This window comes from Acinonyx jubatus, chromosome C2 (genome assembly GCF_027475565.1).
Source record: "Acinonyx jubatus isolate Ajub_Pintada_27869175 chromosome C2, VMU_Ajub_asm_v1.0, whole genome shotgun sequence".
Taxonomy (NCBI): Eukaryota; Metazoa; Chordata; class Mammalia; order Carnivora; family Felidae; genus Acinonyx; species Acinonyx jubatus.
Genome location: NC_069384.1, coordinates 26855258 through 26872050, shown reverse-complemented (window position 1 = coordinate 26872050; position 16793 = coordinate 26855258). Strand labels below are relative to the sequence as shown.

Here is a 16793-nt window from a genome sequence, read left to right as displayed (position 1 = left end):
TGACTTAGAGCCCCACGTCGGGCTCTGTGCTGACAGCTCAGAGCCTGGAGCCTGCTTCAGATTCTGTGTCTCCCTCTCTCTCTGCCCCTCCGGGCTCGTGCTCTGTCTCTGTCTCTCTCTCAAAATAAATAAACATTAAAAAAAGAAAGAAATGTCAACTATAGTACTTTATGGTAAGTTTAAAGTGTATTGCTCTCAGTCATGTATTTTAATATCTGGAATTTCAGTGCTGTAATGATTTTTCTTTAAGGGGCTGAAAAAGTACAATGAAATTTGTGATTAAACATCCCAGCAGAAACACCTTGTAGTTTAGCTTCATAGTTGTGCTATATTAATTTTTAAAGTTGCCGCCTTGGCCACAGCTTCTTAGTAATGATTCTAGCTGCTTGTCCAATCTTTAGAGCTTTGCTCCTTTTGGTTTTAGTGAACATATTTTATCTTCCCAAATAGATCTACTCAGTTAACTTTTACAAGGATATTTAATTGAGTCTGATGTGGGGCTTGAACCCCCAAACTGCGAGATCATGACCTGAGCCGACGTTGGCTGCTTAATCCATTGAGCCGCCCATTTTTAAAGCAATATTTCACAATCAGATATACACAACTGAAGTATATTGGCTCTTGATAGCAAATATTATAATACTACAAATATCTCAATTGTGTTTTTTAAATTATTAAGTAGAAATTGAGAAGTATGAGTCAGTGCACTGGGCTCCTACCAATAGACTTAAAGGATATTTTAATTGAATATTACTCATTATTGTTCAGTAGAAAATAGTATAAGGTTTATTTGTAACATAAAGAAGCAACCTATGTGCTCTTCAATTCATTCATTTGCTAATAAATTGAGAATTCCTGATTCAGTATTTTTTTACTGTGTAGTGTGATGCCCTTAAACTTTTCACTTAAATACTTAAATACATATAAAGTTAAATAAAATCTATTTGGTGAATTATTTTTCCATGTGAGTAGGCAAACTTGGGATATAGCTGTTCTTGATAGAGAACGTTACATACGTTCATTTCCAGAATCATGCACCATACCTGATAACCAGAGTAACACAAGTTAACACTGGCTTTTAGGAAGGTACTTGTTTCAGTAGCTTCTGGGAACAAACATCATAAACTTAATATCCCAAACATGCAGTTTTCTTTTTTTTTTAATTAAAAAAATTTTTTAACGTTTATTTATTTTTGAGACAGAGAGAGACACAGCATGAACGGGGGAGGGGCAGAGAGAGAGGGAGACACAGAATCGGAAGCAAGCTCCAGGCTCTGAGCCGTCATCACAGAGCCCGACATGGGGCTCGAACTCACGGACCGCGAGATCGTGACCTGGCTGAAGTCGGACGCTTAACCGACTGAGCCACCCAGGCGCCCCCCAAACACGCAGTTTTCTGTTAAGAAAAATAAGGCGGCCTGAAATATTCATCACATAATGACAGGTTTTTTGGGTTTTTTTTTTCTTTTTTGACATTTTTAAAAACTACTGCTTACTATATTGGGTTACAATTGATGGTCTCCAAATCTAAGAAGGATAAAAAATCTCAGAGTCGTTCCTGAGAGACTCTGCGTCCGGAAGGATCCAGTGCCCTGGGAATAACTTCAAACTCTTACCTGTGGTCTTCTAAGTCTTTGAGTCGTGAGTTCCTTGCCCTCCCATCCCAGCTAACCTCAGGTCACTCCTCCCCTGCTCTCAGGTTCTGCTCTAGGAGTGATGGGGTCTCGTCTTACTGCTTCCAATATGCTGAGTCTTTCTGCCTTGGGTCCCTCAGAGAAGCTATTCTTTCTAGTGGAGAAACCACATATTGTTCTTGCCATGTCTGAGTCATTCCCACTTTCAAACCTCATTTTACCTATGCCTCTGGAGATCTTTCCCTTTGACTTTTTCTGACTGTCCTGTTTACATAGGAACTCTTTTTTCTCCTTCTAACTCTCATTTGTTCTCCATCATAGCACATAATCCTCTAGAAAAAGTCCTTTACAAAAGTGATTACTTTTTAAAAATTTGTATTAGCATCTGGAATGTTGCTAAATAGATGTGCAGTAAATATTTTTTGAATGTATAAATGCCCTCCAAACCTGGGAAAGCACAAAGGCAATAAACATACATTAGTTGAATGAGTGAATGGATTTAAGACCAAAGGACCACTTGACATAAAATATTGTCAATATCTATTTCACTTTATGAGTTATTTTAGAAATGTCTTTTTGAGAGCAGGCCTCTATAGAATGATTCACATCCCCAAAGAACAGTTGCCATTTTATTGCAGTTTACATTGTTTATCATATAAATCTTTCAAACTATATATAACTTTTTTGTCTAAATCTATGGAAGAATGAATGGTCCTTAGATATACTCTAATGTTCCAAATTTTAATCAACATATTTTAAAGTAAAATGTGGGTCTAGAGATCTATGTTTTTTCCTTTTTTTATTTTATTTTATTTTTTTTGAGAGAGAGAGAGAGAGAGAGAGAGACAGAGTATGATCAGGGGAAAGGCAGAGAGAGAGAGAGAGGGAGACACAGAATCTGAAGCAAGCTCCAGGCCCTGAGCTGCAGCACAGAGCCTGATGTGGGGCTTGAACCCCCAAACTGCGAGATCATGACCTGAGCTGACGTTGGCTGCTTAATCCACTGAGCCGCCCATTTTTAAAGCAATATTTCACAATCAAATATACACAACTGAAGTATATTGGCTCTTGATAGCAAATATTATAATACTACAAATATCTCAATTGTGTTTTTTTAATTATTAAGTAGAAATTGAGAAGTAGAGTCAGTGCACTGGGCTCCTACCAATAGACTTGAACTTGAGATTTTGCTTTGAGAAATAATATTGACTAAGATATATTTTTTTCCCCAGAACCACAGCGACACGTATTTTCTTTGATTAGAGAACTCATAGCTGACACATGGGGTTTCACCTACAGTCCAGATCAACAATGAAAGCATCTGAAGTTTTTATTGCCTACTAAGACATATTGTGAGCATATTGTAACCACATTTAGTATGGACCTATAATTTTGTGACACATGAAATGTTATGTATCAAGTTTTGACATTTAAAGAATATATTTTATATAGCTTCTTTTTAGGGATTTAGTAATTCAAGCTCATTACTTTTACCAAAATGTAATGCATCCAATGGAAAACTAAAGGTAAATTATATATATTAGTTTTCCTTAAAATCCCTTCAGTGTAGAAGGTATTGTGCCTTATATCATTTAATGAGCTTCCATGAACAAATTTAAATGTAAAAAAGAAAAAAAATACATTTTAGCCCATTTTTTTTCAAATGTTAAATAAAAATAAATAAATTAAGGCAATACAGCTAGTGATTCTGATCTCACTTTAGGAAGTCCTGCATTCCAGACAAACTTGGGTAGACTATGAAGGATGAGCTGATTTCTGAATTTTCAGGAAGTTTACCTCTCATTTACAAGGATAAATGATGGAGTTGAATACAAAACTTAAAACAAAATGTTAAATATGATGTCAGGGATACAAGTTTAAAAGCCGTAGTTTTTAGGAACACCCTGTGTATCTTCAGAAACATTTAAAAACAACGTGACAGTTGGAATAAAAGCCAATAACATATAAAAATCAGCACATAAGATTTTTTCGTTCACTTGCCTGTGCTTAAAGATTATAGTGATATCTATTTTCCTTTTAGGTTTTGGCCTGCCTCCTTGAAATGACTTTACTGCCTTTTTAAGTGATTGTATGATTTATGGATTGTGTATTTAAGCCCAAGGTACCCTTTACTCCGAAATGACTCTGTTTGTCCTAGTCCATCCTGGTGTCTTCTGAGTTGCTGTCAGTGGTGTGGTCTACCCATCTTTGCCCTCTGCATTATGAATCTACTGTAAGTTCATTGCGGCCCAGAGCATGATCTTTACAACTTATCTGTGAGTGTGGTGCCTGCTTAGTCTGAAAAGCGTAGCCTGGTAGGTAGGCCAGAGAGCAGGACATAGGGTTAGAGGCTGTCAGGCATTGAAAACAAGAGAACAAAACTGTACAGGAGTCTCGTTCAAGGCCATTCAAGGCCATCAGAATTTGGGTAATGGAGGTGATGAAGAATGTCTTCTAGGCAGTGACAGTTTGTCTGGGGACTTTGACATTGGGTTCATTGTCCTGTGCTTATTTATGCAGGGAATATAGCACTAAACACACCCCTTTCTGTTCAGAAACCTGTAAGGCTCCTAGAACATATGGGAGCACCCTCACATGTGAGAGCTTATTTATAGGCTGTGTTTGAGGAGAGCTCAGTCCCAGGACCAACTTCTTGTCACCAAAAAGAGAATTCATTAACAACAGTTACAATACTGAATGGTGACAGAGAAGCAGGTCTTCAGTTTTGCAGAAAAATGAAATGTTGACACTAAATTTGAAATACATTTTTCTAAGTGGAGAAAACTTTTCCAAACTCCAAAATTTCAAGATCATGCAATTTGCATAAATAAAATAGTATTTTTAATAAAACAAGCAAGAATGATTTGATTTAAATTTGAATTATCCCACTTTTATGGAAGGGGCAGAATGCATTTTGAATAACACATGTATTTTAAATGTTATATTTGAGAGAATTGTAAGTTGTGCTCTTCTTGAGGACATTTATTCACTGTATGTTTGAAGAAATCAGAAGGCTATGTAAATTGAAATGCTTAAATCTAATATGAAAAAGGAAAATATCCTCACTTATAAAATAAGTAGAAGATAATTCATTCAACTACTATTGGTGTTGGTATTCAGTGGTTTATCTGGTGCTTTCAAGTAATTTACAGCAGGGAGATTACCTTAGTTTTTATATTTAAAAATAACTGAAGTGATGATTTTATGATGTGTAAATGGAATACATAGTGGACGTATTTCTTTTGTTTATTGAGCTGTGCTTTGTGTAAGAAAACTCCTAGAAGCAAAAATCTTGGTAATCTTAAGGCAAGATACAATTGATCAGAAAAAAAGTCATTTATTGAGAGATGAGAGAAAGGTGGCATTCTAAATAAGGATTTCATATGCTAATTTCAAGGTAGAATTTTTGGTGTGTGCAGTTTTTTTCTTAAAATATCAAAATGGCTCTGTAATGATGTTTTGCTCACATTAGAGGCAATGAAGAGAGAATCTTTCCTTGTAAGGTTTTTACTGTTTGTAAAGAATAATTTTTTAATGCAACTTTGACAAAAACCATACTTACTTTTGGTTGGATTCTACACTGCAAAACCAGTTTAGGTATGTTTGTTTTAAATGACCGTGTACACTAATTAGAAAGAAAACAATTCACCAGGAGCTATATCAAATACAGCCCTGCAAATGGTATGAGCTTTTTCCAAGGATCCATATTGTCCTTGGACTTGGCTGTTGTATTATACTTTAAATGGAATTGATTGTGTGGTTGTAATGAAAGTAACAGATTGATTTCTATCCAGTGTTACAAAGAGTAAATAGAAAAATGTTCCCGTCTTGACCTGCATTCATAACCAATGGGATTTGCTAGCTTTAGACCCAATCCTTCATAAGAGATAAGATGCAAATGTAATAAAACTGGCTTCTAAGTTTAAGGATCTTTTCAGTGCTCATCAAAGATGTTTCTTGTTGCATTTAGATGTGTTTGTATTGATTAGATCACAATCACCTAGGAAATGTTACTTTCTTTAAATGCTATTCATAATTCATCATGTAATTAGCATTCATATGTGGCTTTATAAACATAGTGAGATTATTTAAGTGGTGGTTATGACATGGTGGTATACATTTTAATTGTCCTTTTTTAGTTAAAATTGAATTGCCTTTTTTAGTTATTTAAGTAAATGATGGTGGTTTAAGTTTGGATTTGACTATTTTTTGGTTAACAAACATTTTTGGCTGTGGAGTAAATTTTTGCATTGCAGTATATTAGGAAAGGTGTAAATTTATGTATATTGCAGTAGTATTTCTTCTGAAGGACGATTTCTGCTGAATATTCATTCAAAATTATCATTGTACTATTTATTAAGATATGAAATAGTTGTTTCCAATAGTGAACTGTTATCTTTTTTCCTACATTGTCATTATTTAGAAGATAATCAGACATGAGTACTGTACTTAGATTTTTTTACTCTAGTTTTCAGGATTCTATGAGCATTTCTCCCTCTTCACCCTTCTGTAAATAAAACTCAGGCCCACAAAACAAGGAATCTAAATATAAAGTACAGTTGGTAACTTCCTTTGCTATAAATGAAGGAATGCAAAAAAAAAATCTAACAATTCATTTGTAAGCAACAGTTTCTTCACACATTATGTGACTTTTTTGGGATTTGTTTTATGTTTTGGGTAAAACAGTTTAGTATAATGATGCCTAGATGAGACAAAACAAAACATAACAAAATTAAAAAAAAAAAACTAACACATTTGACTGCCTATGTTTCTCAGTTGGGGCTTCCAAGAGCCCTCTATTCTTCCAGCCCCCTCGCTACCCTGCAGGTTGTAGCAGACAATTCACAGGAAAGGCTTAGACATCGAGCTTCCACGCTTCTTGACTCCATTTTAAACCTTTTGTTCACACCAGGGTGGCATTTTTTCACACCGCATGTGGCAGTTTTGACTCCTATCCAACTTGTCTTATAAAATCAAAGTCTGTGATTTTTTTACATTCACAGGGCTGCTTCCTGAACGGCTGCTGCCGTTTGTGTCTTTCCTAGTGATTGGTGCAGAAGTTTATAGCAAAATGTGTTTTAGGGAGGGGGAGGAAGAAGAAAGCGATATGAAAAATGTTCTGGCCTGAAACACAGGAAACAAATTTTAAATAAAACAGATTGACTCTGCAAAGATAGTACATGAAAATTCAATATATTTACCCCTATTTTTTATTATTTTTCATGACCCTCTGCTGAATATACAGCTTAATTTAAAAATACCTACAGTGTTACCACTTTGAAGTTGCATAATGTTATTTAAAAAAAAAAGTGTCATGTAATTGCAAATGAAAATCTCATCCTCAGACTGATACAATTATTTTCCTTTAATTTATAATATTTGGTGAGTGCAAATGAATTCTGCTTTTAGAGATGATGTTTCAACATACCCCATTTGATTTGAAGTTCAGACCATGTATAAAATAAAACATGTTATTTCAAAAATTTATTAATTAATTTAAAAAATTAATTAATTTAAATAATTTCTGCATCAACTTCTTCATTCTTAATGTTTTCTTCTTTCCCCTAGTCCTCATTAATTTCATTCATATGTCCTAGTAATAAATCACATAGGTTATTTCAAATAAATGATATAAAGCAGTAATTATGAAAGAAGTGCAAAATTTTACCAAATGCAAAAGGTATGTGCATTGGCATGTTTCTACAGAGTAAATATTAGCAAGGATATAACATCTACAATTGAGAAATCTGAGTCGATGATCTGGCAATAATAAATATATACATATTTTTATACTTTTACTTTGAAATTCTTATATTGTTTAAAGATTATCTCTTTTTTGTATTAATAAAAACATATAACATGTATTCTAAAATATTCCATAATATGTGGTTTACTTCAGTATTTTTTTGCAGGGGGTATAAGGAAAGATTTCTATTTTAACCAACAGATAATAATTATATGATTTCTTATATTTTCTGAAGTTTTAGAATAGTTCATTCTTTATTTTTAAAATGACGGTTTCTTTGAATAGTAACAATTCAATCGCCACATAAACAGATATTAAAATCTGTTTCAAGAAGCAAATGTTTAAGGAGTAATAAGTATTTGTTAACAATGTTGACAAATTTAAGATTAAAGAATCTGATTGCATATTTTATAAAATTTTTAGCTAGAAAGCCAACTTAAGTAAAATCATTTTGGTTAATGTAAGTCATCTATTTGATATTGTAGAACAGAACCATAGTATTATGCTTTAAAATATATATATATATATATATATATACATATATGTATGTATACATACATATATATACATATATGTATGTATACATATATGTATATATATGAAAGAAAAAGTGCAGATTCTGATTTTTATGACTTCTTCCAGGAAATACCTACATAAATTCGTTGCATCTGAATTATTCATTGCAATATTTGAAGTATGAAATGTATCCATTATATTGAGAAAAACCTCAATCTAGAATTTGGATTTTTTTTCACTTTCTGGAATAACAAACCAGGACTGACAAGAACATAGCAGTGAGGTCTGTAACAGAGATGTGCTAGCAGACAGAACAACTGCTTACTTTTTCTTCTACAAATAGAGCCCGACGTCAACTACAACTGCTAAGAAGTATTTGAAAATAAAGCAAAAAGAATTTTTTTCCAGGAATAACAAAATCAACATGGTTAATGTGAATAAAACTGTGTTTAAAACAAACGAAATGCAATGGATTTTATAGTCTGGAATTCTCTTCTGATGCATAGATGTCTAACAAGTACAATATTTTGCCCATCTTTTAGTTGATTTAAAATCTGACCTCATTAGAAAGAGAAAGAAAAAGTTATATGTATTTGAATACAAACATTCTATAAAGATCAAATAAAATCCCTGTCACTAGAAACAAAACAAACAATTAAAAGCAAGGAAAATATCCAAATAAGCACATACCACTTGATTGAAGTTCAGTATTAAGCCTTCATCTAAAACTAAACAGCATCTAGAAATCTAACAAACCATTTGAAATTAAGACTATGAAAGACAAGAAAATCATTACCTAAAGAAATGTAAGTCAAGTTTATGAAATAAAATTTACCTACTTTTGCAGCTCATATGTTTGTTGAAAGAAAGTATGGCTTTATTTCATGTGCATGGCAAAGAATATAGAAACATACTTATCTCATGGTTTTTCATTATCTGGTCTAGAAAACCCCAACTTTTATTGCTTTAAGTTTCTTATTTCCTGCCCTCCCCACCTACTCCCTCCGCTTCTTCAGACTGTCTTCTGTTCAGCATCTCTTCTCTTTGAGGTGAACAAAATAATACCCCCAAACAGACACACAAAATCACCACCAGTCAGCTGAAGAGAAATAGGTTTTCTGCCTTTGGCCTGTCCTCATATGTTAATAAAATCAGCACATACATTCTGCCACCAAATTCAGCTTGGAAGTAATCCTCTTCTACTTAAGGCTGGATGAAAAGAGTACTCGTTGTGAATTATGTTTCATCTGTCACAATAACCTTCTTTATTCTGTCATGGACCTCCCCTTCGCCTGTGGCAATTAGAGAAAATAGGTATGCCTTGAAGTAGGAGATAGTGGTTCTTTTTTTAAACAAGACACAACAAAAACTGATGACACACACAAACAATGCTTGCTAAGCAGTATACTGAAGACAAGCATATGAGGCATCTTGAAGTGACTGATTTTAAGCAAGAGAATACATTTTAGAATGAGCAGGTAGTATAGTTGCCATTGGTTATTGAGGACAAGCAGTGGATTGCAATCGTATTAAAAATGAAATGTAAACAGCGTATTTTCCTATTGAATACTTTCTAATTAAATCATGTCATAAGATACATATTATAAATAAATGGTATTTATTGAACATACTAAATCACAGTAATAAATTCACATGCCTTAAAGTATATTTCCATACTCCAGACTAACATTTTTACAAATTTTTGAAAGGGGAAAAACAAACAAAAATTTCCCCATGAACAGAGTTTATCAGACATTTTGTTTAACTTAAAATCAATGTGATTATTTGATTTACTTACTCTTACAAAGCACTGAAATACCTTGAGGCAGTTCAAGTTCACCTTTCTGGAATTAAATCTGTTAAATGATAGAAATCATCTAATCATCTTCTTAAGATGACATCTTAACTTTTTGGCTTAACAGGGTACATTTACACCACATGTAGTTACGAAGTTAAGCTAGAAGATCTTAAAAAGCTACGAGAGGAAAAGAAAAAAAACCCATAGTTGACAGAAAAGAAAATACTCCTTCTGGTAGCAAAAGAAAGTCACTGCTGATGAATTAACGCAAACAGTCATAACAGTTGGATAAAATAAAAGGATATAAATAATGTAAGCTATCAGGAAATTCATAAAATCTGAAGAAAAAATTCTGGAGACTAAAGGAAAACCTTTTGGCCCACCGCACAGGTTGGGCACAAAAGTGCTTGCTAAGCTATCTATTTCACACATGCAACGACAGAAGGTTCGATATTCATTCGATCGATGAGTGAAAAGGCACAATGGCAAAATCAGACAGACTTCTTTTCAAATACAGATCTCCAATGTCCCCTACAGTCTACAGATGCGCGGCTGGTGGTGTGGCTCCGACAGAGCAAGGGTTACATCAAGGCTGTTCTCTGGACCGTGCAAACAGTCTAGACCAATGACCTGCAGCATCATGCCCTTTGAAGAAGAGGCAAGTTCGGTCATGATGAAGAAAAATCAAGGCGTACCCCTTTTAACAATAGGGAGCAGCTCGAGGCTGCAAAGAGGTAAGCAGGGGTAAGAAGAAACCGGCATCTGCTTCCATGGTTACAGGCCAACTATGAGAACCTTGCTTTTCAAGGGAGTCTGTTCTCAGGCTCCCTCACGGGGTATGCCATGCATTATAAGCAAAGGCAGGTTGAGCTGAAATCCACATAGTTATTTCAGAGTAAAATGATACAGAGCACATGGCTGCCAGAAAAAAAAGTCACATGACTGTTAAGAACCTGACTTGGGCTACTTCAGAATAGAATTTTTCCTCCCTTATACCAGTTTAAGTAAAGATAGTAAATTTGTATAAAACAAACGGCGATGATGAAGAGGATTTTTATTTCTCAGGCTCTTAAGTGAGAAGAGGTCAAGAGTCAAGATAATACCCACCCTCCCATGGCAGGACCATGTAGAATTTTGTTAATATAGCTTTATTATGGATATCACTTAAAAATATTTCCTTTTTTTTTTTTTTTTTTTTTTTGCCAGACCTTGACATTGAATATATGTTCTTGTGAATCTCTCTCTCTAACCTGATTCTCTTTGATTTCCTGCCCTGGATTTTCCCATGTTTATGTTCATTTATGTGGTTAGATCTCATGAGGAAGGTAGGAGATTTGGTGAGAAACTTCTTTGGTGTGGTGTTACTGTTCTAAGAAAGGGTAGGGTTTCCTCTGCCTTTTGAAATATTCAAAATTCAAATCTATGTCAAAACCATTAGCCTCTGACAGTAGTTCTATTTCTAATTCACGCATTGATATTTTATTTGTTGCTTGCTACATCATGAGTCTGTAAATTCAAATATAAAAGTTTTTCCCCCCTTTCTGTGAGATATTTAGTTGTTAAATTGAATCTTGTCATATGACATACTAGCAGCTGATGCTATTTGAATAAAAATTTAACAAATATAAAACGTAGCATACTCTGTATTATTGAGAATAGGTCTATGATAATAACCACACGAAATGCAGACATATGAATAATTAACATAGATGAGACATTCTTCTAACAGTGTACCATAACTAAATATTAGAGGAGCTCATGTCTGTTACCTTCCAGTGACGTACAATTAACTATCGATGTTCCATGCAATTTATCCTTTGAGCAATTTTTGTTCACAAGTGTATTGTTAAAATTAGGGAATGAAAAAGGAAGGAATGCTCCAAAGGGCAAGGCATAAAACACCTTTCATTAAATTAATGTTTCAGAAGCTTTGTATATTACTATAAATGAGCACTATATGGTCTGCTTGTATGGAGATATTCATTTTATATACTTACCTCGAAGGAAAATTATCCTGTAGCTTTACAATGGCAATTAAGTGTTGGTGACCATGATAGCACCAATTTTATGCTCTCAACTGAGAAATCAGAATATAATTTTTTTGGAGTGTTCTTCCATACTGATGCCGGGTTTTGAGCTAGGTTCATGGCTAAACGTATGCATGCAGTTTATTTCTTTCAGTGTGTTGAGATACATTAATTTCTATGCTTGGATGGTGAGAAAAGCATATATGGGGTAAAAAATAAACTATCGTGGTGTCACTGTTTTACTGTAGTAATTCATACACTGCTATAAGTAACGAACATATTATCTAAAAAGATGTTCTAGTTTTTAAGAAATGATTTACTTACTCCTAAGATAATTCAACATCAGAGTTTGTTTGATATAACAACAGATCATACTTGCTGGCAAAGGTCAAGTGCCAGTTAGTTCTTCAGTGGAAAAATCTACCTGTCAATTCTCCAAAGGAAAACAAAACAAAAGCAAATGCACTAAGGTTTACATAGTACATGATAATTTGTAAATTGTAGTTAAAAGAAAATGAGACTATTGCACGAAATCTGTTGCAAAATAGATGACTGGGTTTTTTTTTTTTCAGTTAACATTTAGCCATTAGTCTGCTCTCTTGTTTTTCAAAACATACTCAGTTTTGTGCATATTTATGTGTGAACATAAAATTACCCTAACTTGCTAAATGTGGATATATGTAAACACTTGGAGACATTGTCATAGAATCAGATTGGTGGTTATTAAAATCCTATTAGCACATAAATATGCAGATAGGACACTTAATACTTAGTATTTAGGGGGGAAATGACAGCCTCTTTCCTTAAGAAAGATTCTCTATATCTGAAGTATTAATAAATAGCTGGATAATATGTCCATACTCCATGTAGTTTGCAACAAAAACTCCACTCATATGGCAAGATGTGTTGGATTTAAATATTCCTTAGAATATTTAGAATAATTAATGTATTTCACCTTCCTTACTGCCAAATCAGAAAAAGAAAAACTAAACTTGTCTTACCTAATGGAGAATCTGAAAGAAAAAGACTGAACTTTTCCAGTGCTTTAGTGTCTGATAGTGCTTTGAATATAGTAGGTGGTCAATAAAATATGTCTCTAACAAATAAATAAACCTGTGATTGCACTAATGAAACAATTACCTAAAAATAACAAAATCTCCTAAAAGACAGGACATGTATCTACTTTCTCATGTATCTTTTTTTAACTTTTTGTTACGATCTTTCTGCACAAATGAGTATTTTTTGTCAGTAGTCTGTGCTTACTTAATGCAATGTTGAATGGATTGCTTATATGCAATACTTTCTGGAGCAATCAGAAAATGAATGCATCTAGCGTATCCCCAAGAGAGGCATACACTTGACACCATTTTCCAAAGTTACTTAGTTTTTTCATGAATACTTATTAACTTATATGTATGTATGTATTTAATCAACTTCCCCCATACAATATTTATTAATTTAATATGACCTAATTTCAATGATGTGCTGAAGGTGGCTAAAACCAACTTGGATGAGCTCATTGTAACTATTCCTTTCCAAACTCCACTTTTAAGAGACATCCTTCTGTTAACTTGAAATCAGAGACAGCAGGAGTATTTGCACCATACAAATCAGCCAATACCGTAAATCAGGGCCTTTTCTTCTTTTTTTAGAAGCTGTTGTTAAAAATCTACCAGCATACTATTGCCTAATTTCCCCCTCTGAGTCCATCTTTGTAGGTAAATTATAACAACTAAGAGGTCAATAGGGTTAGATATTTTCTATTCATCAACCTGTCTAAAATATAAAACTATTTAAATTAATTATGTAGATTAGATATAAAAGAGAGGGACATCTGTGAAAAATATTAGACACTCTAAATTTTTCTTAAATACTTAGCTTTTATATCAGAAAGTCACATAATTTATCTTTCTGACTTTTCTAATTTACCTGAATAAACATCTATGTTTATTCCTTTATCTCTTTTCTAACAAAATATTTACATACTCTGATACATAACTGTCAGCTGATTTTTAAGTGAGTGACAACAGGGTTCTGAAAATTTCCAGACATCCTTTAAATGGGTCTCTAACTTAGACTCATTTCATTAGCAGTTAATTTTTTTTAGTTTATTTATTTTGAGAGAGAGAGAAAGTGCAGGGGAGGAGGAGCAGACAGGGAGAAAGAGAGAATCTGAAGCAGGCTCTGTGCTGATAGCACAGTGCTGACAGAGCCTGCTGCGGGACTCGATCTCACGAAGTGTGAGATCATGACTTGATCGGAAACCAAGAGTCGGATGTTTAACTGGTTGAGCCACCCAGGTGCCCCTCAGTGAAGTTTTACAAAACTGAGATGAGATATCTTGAAGTAATTTATACTTTTGTGTAGCATATCATTTAACCTCAGGCATTTTTTGAGAAGTATTAACCCACTTGATCTCTTGAATGAAATTATTATGTGGAAAACAAAAATGGGAAATCTATGAGTGGAGAAATGAAATATACATTTTTGACAGACAAGCCACTGAATTCCCATTTCATCTTTTACCTATGAAATTACTCTGGGTAGGTTATAGGTAAAAATCTCTAAATGTGGGTGGATTATAAGTATAGATACTTGGTGAAATAATAAATGATTTATTTTTTTATAAATAAATTTATTTTATTTACAAAATTTGCATATTTATAAATACCTGTATAAATGTATATACTTTTTTTTTAAATTTTTTTTCAACGTTTTTTATTTATTTTTGGGACAGAGAGAGACAGAGCATGAACGGGGGAGGGGCAGAGAGAGAGGGAGACACAGAACCGGAAACAGGCTCCAGGCTCCGAGCCATCAGCCCAGAGCCCGATGTGGGGCTCGAACTCACGGACCATGAGATCGTGACCTGGCTGAGGTCGGACGCTTAACCGACTGTGCCACCCAGGTGCCCCAATGTATATACTTTTAAAATATAAAATATGCTTTATATTTATACAAGATATATATTCAAAATATCTAAATATATTTTATATTTGTATGGAAATATGTAATAAGTTTATATCAATATATTGATATGAATAATTATTTATAAAAATCCATTCTTTTTTAGTTGAAGAAATGAGTTCTATGGTGGCATGTTTTCAAGTATCTCTGCGATCTACTTTGTGACAATACATGGGATGACTTATATTATGGTTCTAGTTATATTATGTTTCTAATTGGCTTCCCAATCATACATCCCAAACACTCTGCACTTCAGCTTATATGGATCTCAAATTAGTTCATTAATTTGAGCATCTATTTTTGGTCCAAGTATTGTATTATTATTTGGGAATCCAAACATGACTAATACATGATATCTGCCTTTCTGGAGCCCATCATCAAGTGCAAGAAGAAAGCACCTTCAATATGCTGCTATCATAAGAGAAAACCATTTGAATATGACTCTGCTTTATTTTATTTTTTTTTTAATGTTTATTTATTTCTGAGACAGAGAGAGACAGAGCATGAGCGGGTAAGGGGCAGAGAGAGAGGCAGACAAAGAATCTGAAGCAGGCTCCAGGCTCTGAGCTGTCAGCACAGAGCCCAACACAGGGCTCGAACTCACATGATCATGTAAGATCATGACCTGAGCCGAAGTGGGTCACTCAACTGACTGAGCCACCCAGGCACCCCTAACTCTGTCTACTTTAAATCTAATATACACTTATATTACAAATGCCAATAATTATCCCAGAATCTCATATACTTTATGTATTCTACTCTCAGTACATATTAGATGCTGGTGCATCACAGCTCCATACCTACAAATACAATTACAAACAGTATAGTCAAGATGGCAAGGACATGATTCTTAATATAAACCTAAGTAAAGAGTTAGTGAAGACAAATTACAGAAACTAGCTATACATCCTATTTATGAATGCAAGGAAGCAGGTCATATAAAGTCAGGATTCTCAAAGTATGCTAAGCCATTATCATAAGACAAACATGTAATAATCACTTGTAAACCCAATGTGAATTCTCACAGACATTCAACTTGGACAATATTGTGTTGTGTGTATGTATGACATGTTTGAATACTCATGGAATAAGATGCTTCTGATAGTTGGGAAAAAATATTTTAACATACTAATGCTATGCTTCCAAGAACTCTAAAACATATCAAAAGTTGTAAAAGGCATTACTTTGTTATTATATTAACCTTATTGAACATAATACACAATTTTAGCAATGGACACTTCTCTAAATGCCACATAACTTGGAACCCTTCTTTCTTTCAAACAGTACTTCACAATTTTGATAATATATTAATGCAAAATATTCACACATGAAAGGTTTTTAAATGACTTATTTGATGTAAGGTCTTTAATGAAAATACTTTTGATTTTTGATAGATTATTTATAAGCACGATTATATTTATACGTTTATAAGCACTATTGTCTTTCAGTTTTATAAATAAAAGTAGTCCTTTTATATACGTTTTTAGAAGCTATCTTTCCTTTTGATAACACAAAAAAATTTTTTTACTTTCTCTCTGGAAAAGTTAATTCAGCTTTCTCGACCTAGCTCAACTATCTTCTCTTCTGTTAAGTATTTCCCTTCTCTTTGGAACATCTTTGTTTCCTGCCTTTCTGTCCTTCTCACCCACTCGCTTTCCTTTCCATCTGTACCATTTACATTTTTACTAAGGTAAAATAATAATAAACATAGATGACAATAGAAAAGCTTTAAGACATATGCAGAAATCTTCACACTGGAGAGATGTAGTGACTGAATATAAAACTCAGCTCTGAACTTTCAACCACTTTGTAAGAAATGCTTTGTCTGAACCTTAAAAAAATGCAAAATAAAAATAATCTTTCACCCTTCTGAAAGGAGAAATGAACTTCCTACTTTAAAGCATGAGGTGTACATGTGTTTATAATAAGCCATGTTTAGGCTCCATTATCGCCTAAATTCCAAAAATTGTTGTTTATTATTACTAACAAAAGATTATGAAAAGCAATTTCCCTTAATTTGCATATCACAATCTTGCTATTTTTGTTAAGCATCAAATCCATTCTACTGAGGTATTTTGAGTGTGTGTGTGTGTGTGTGTGTGTGT

At 33.7% G+C, this 16793-nt stretch overlaps 1 long non-coding RNA gene across 2 annotated transcripts in view; it reads left to right on the top strand.

Annotated features, from left to right (window-relative positions):
• The window catches only part of LOC128315365 (uncharacterized), a 309189-nt gene that overhangs the window by 268093 nt on the left and 24303 nt on the right, over positions 1-16793 (top strand). The window contains exon 7 of one of the 2 annotated variants that reach the window (XR_008298136.1): positions 10232-10428. The exons of the other annotated variant lie outside the window; for it this stretch is intronic. This is a non-coding gene — a long non-coding RNA (uncharacterized LOC128315365). The remainder of the gene's footprint in view (positions 1-10231; positions 10429-16793) is intronic. 2 annotated transcript variants of the gene reach the window in all.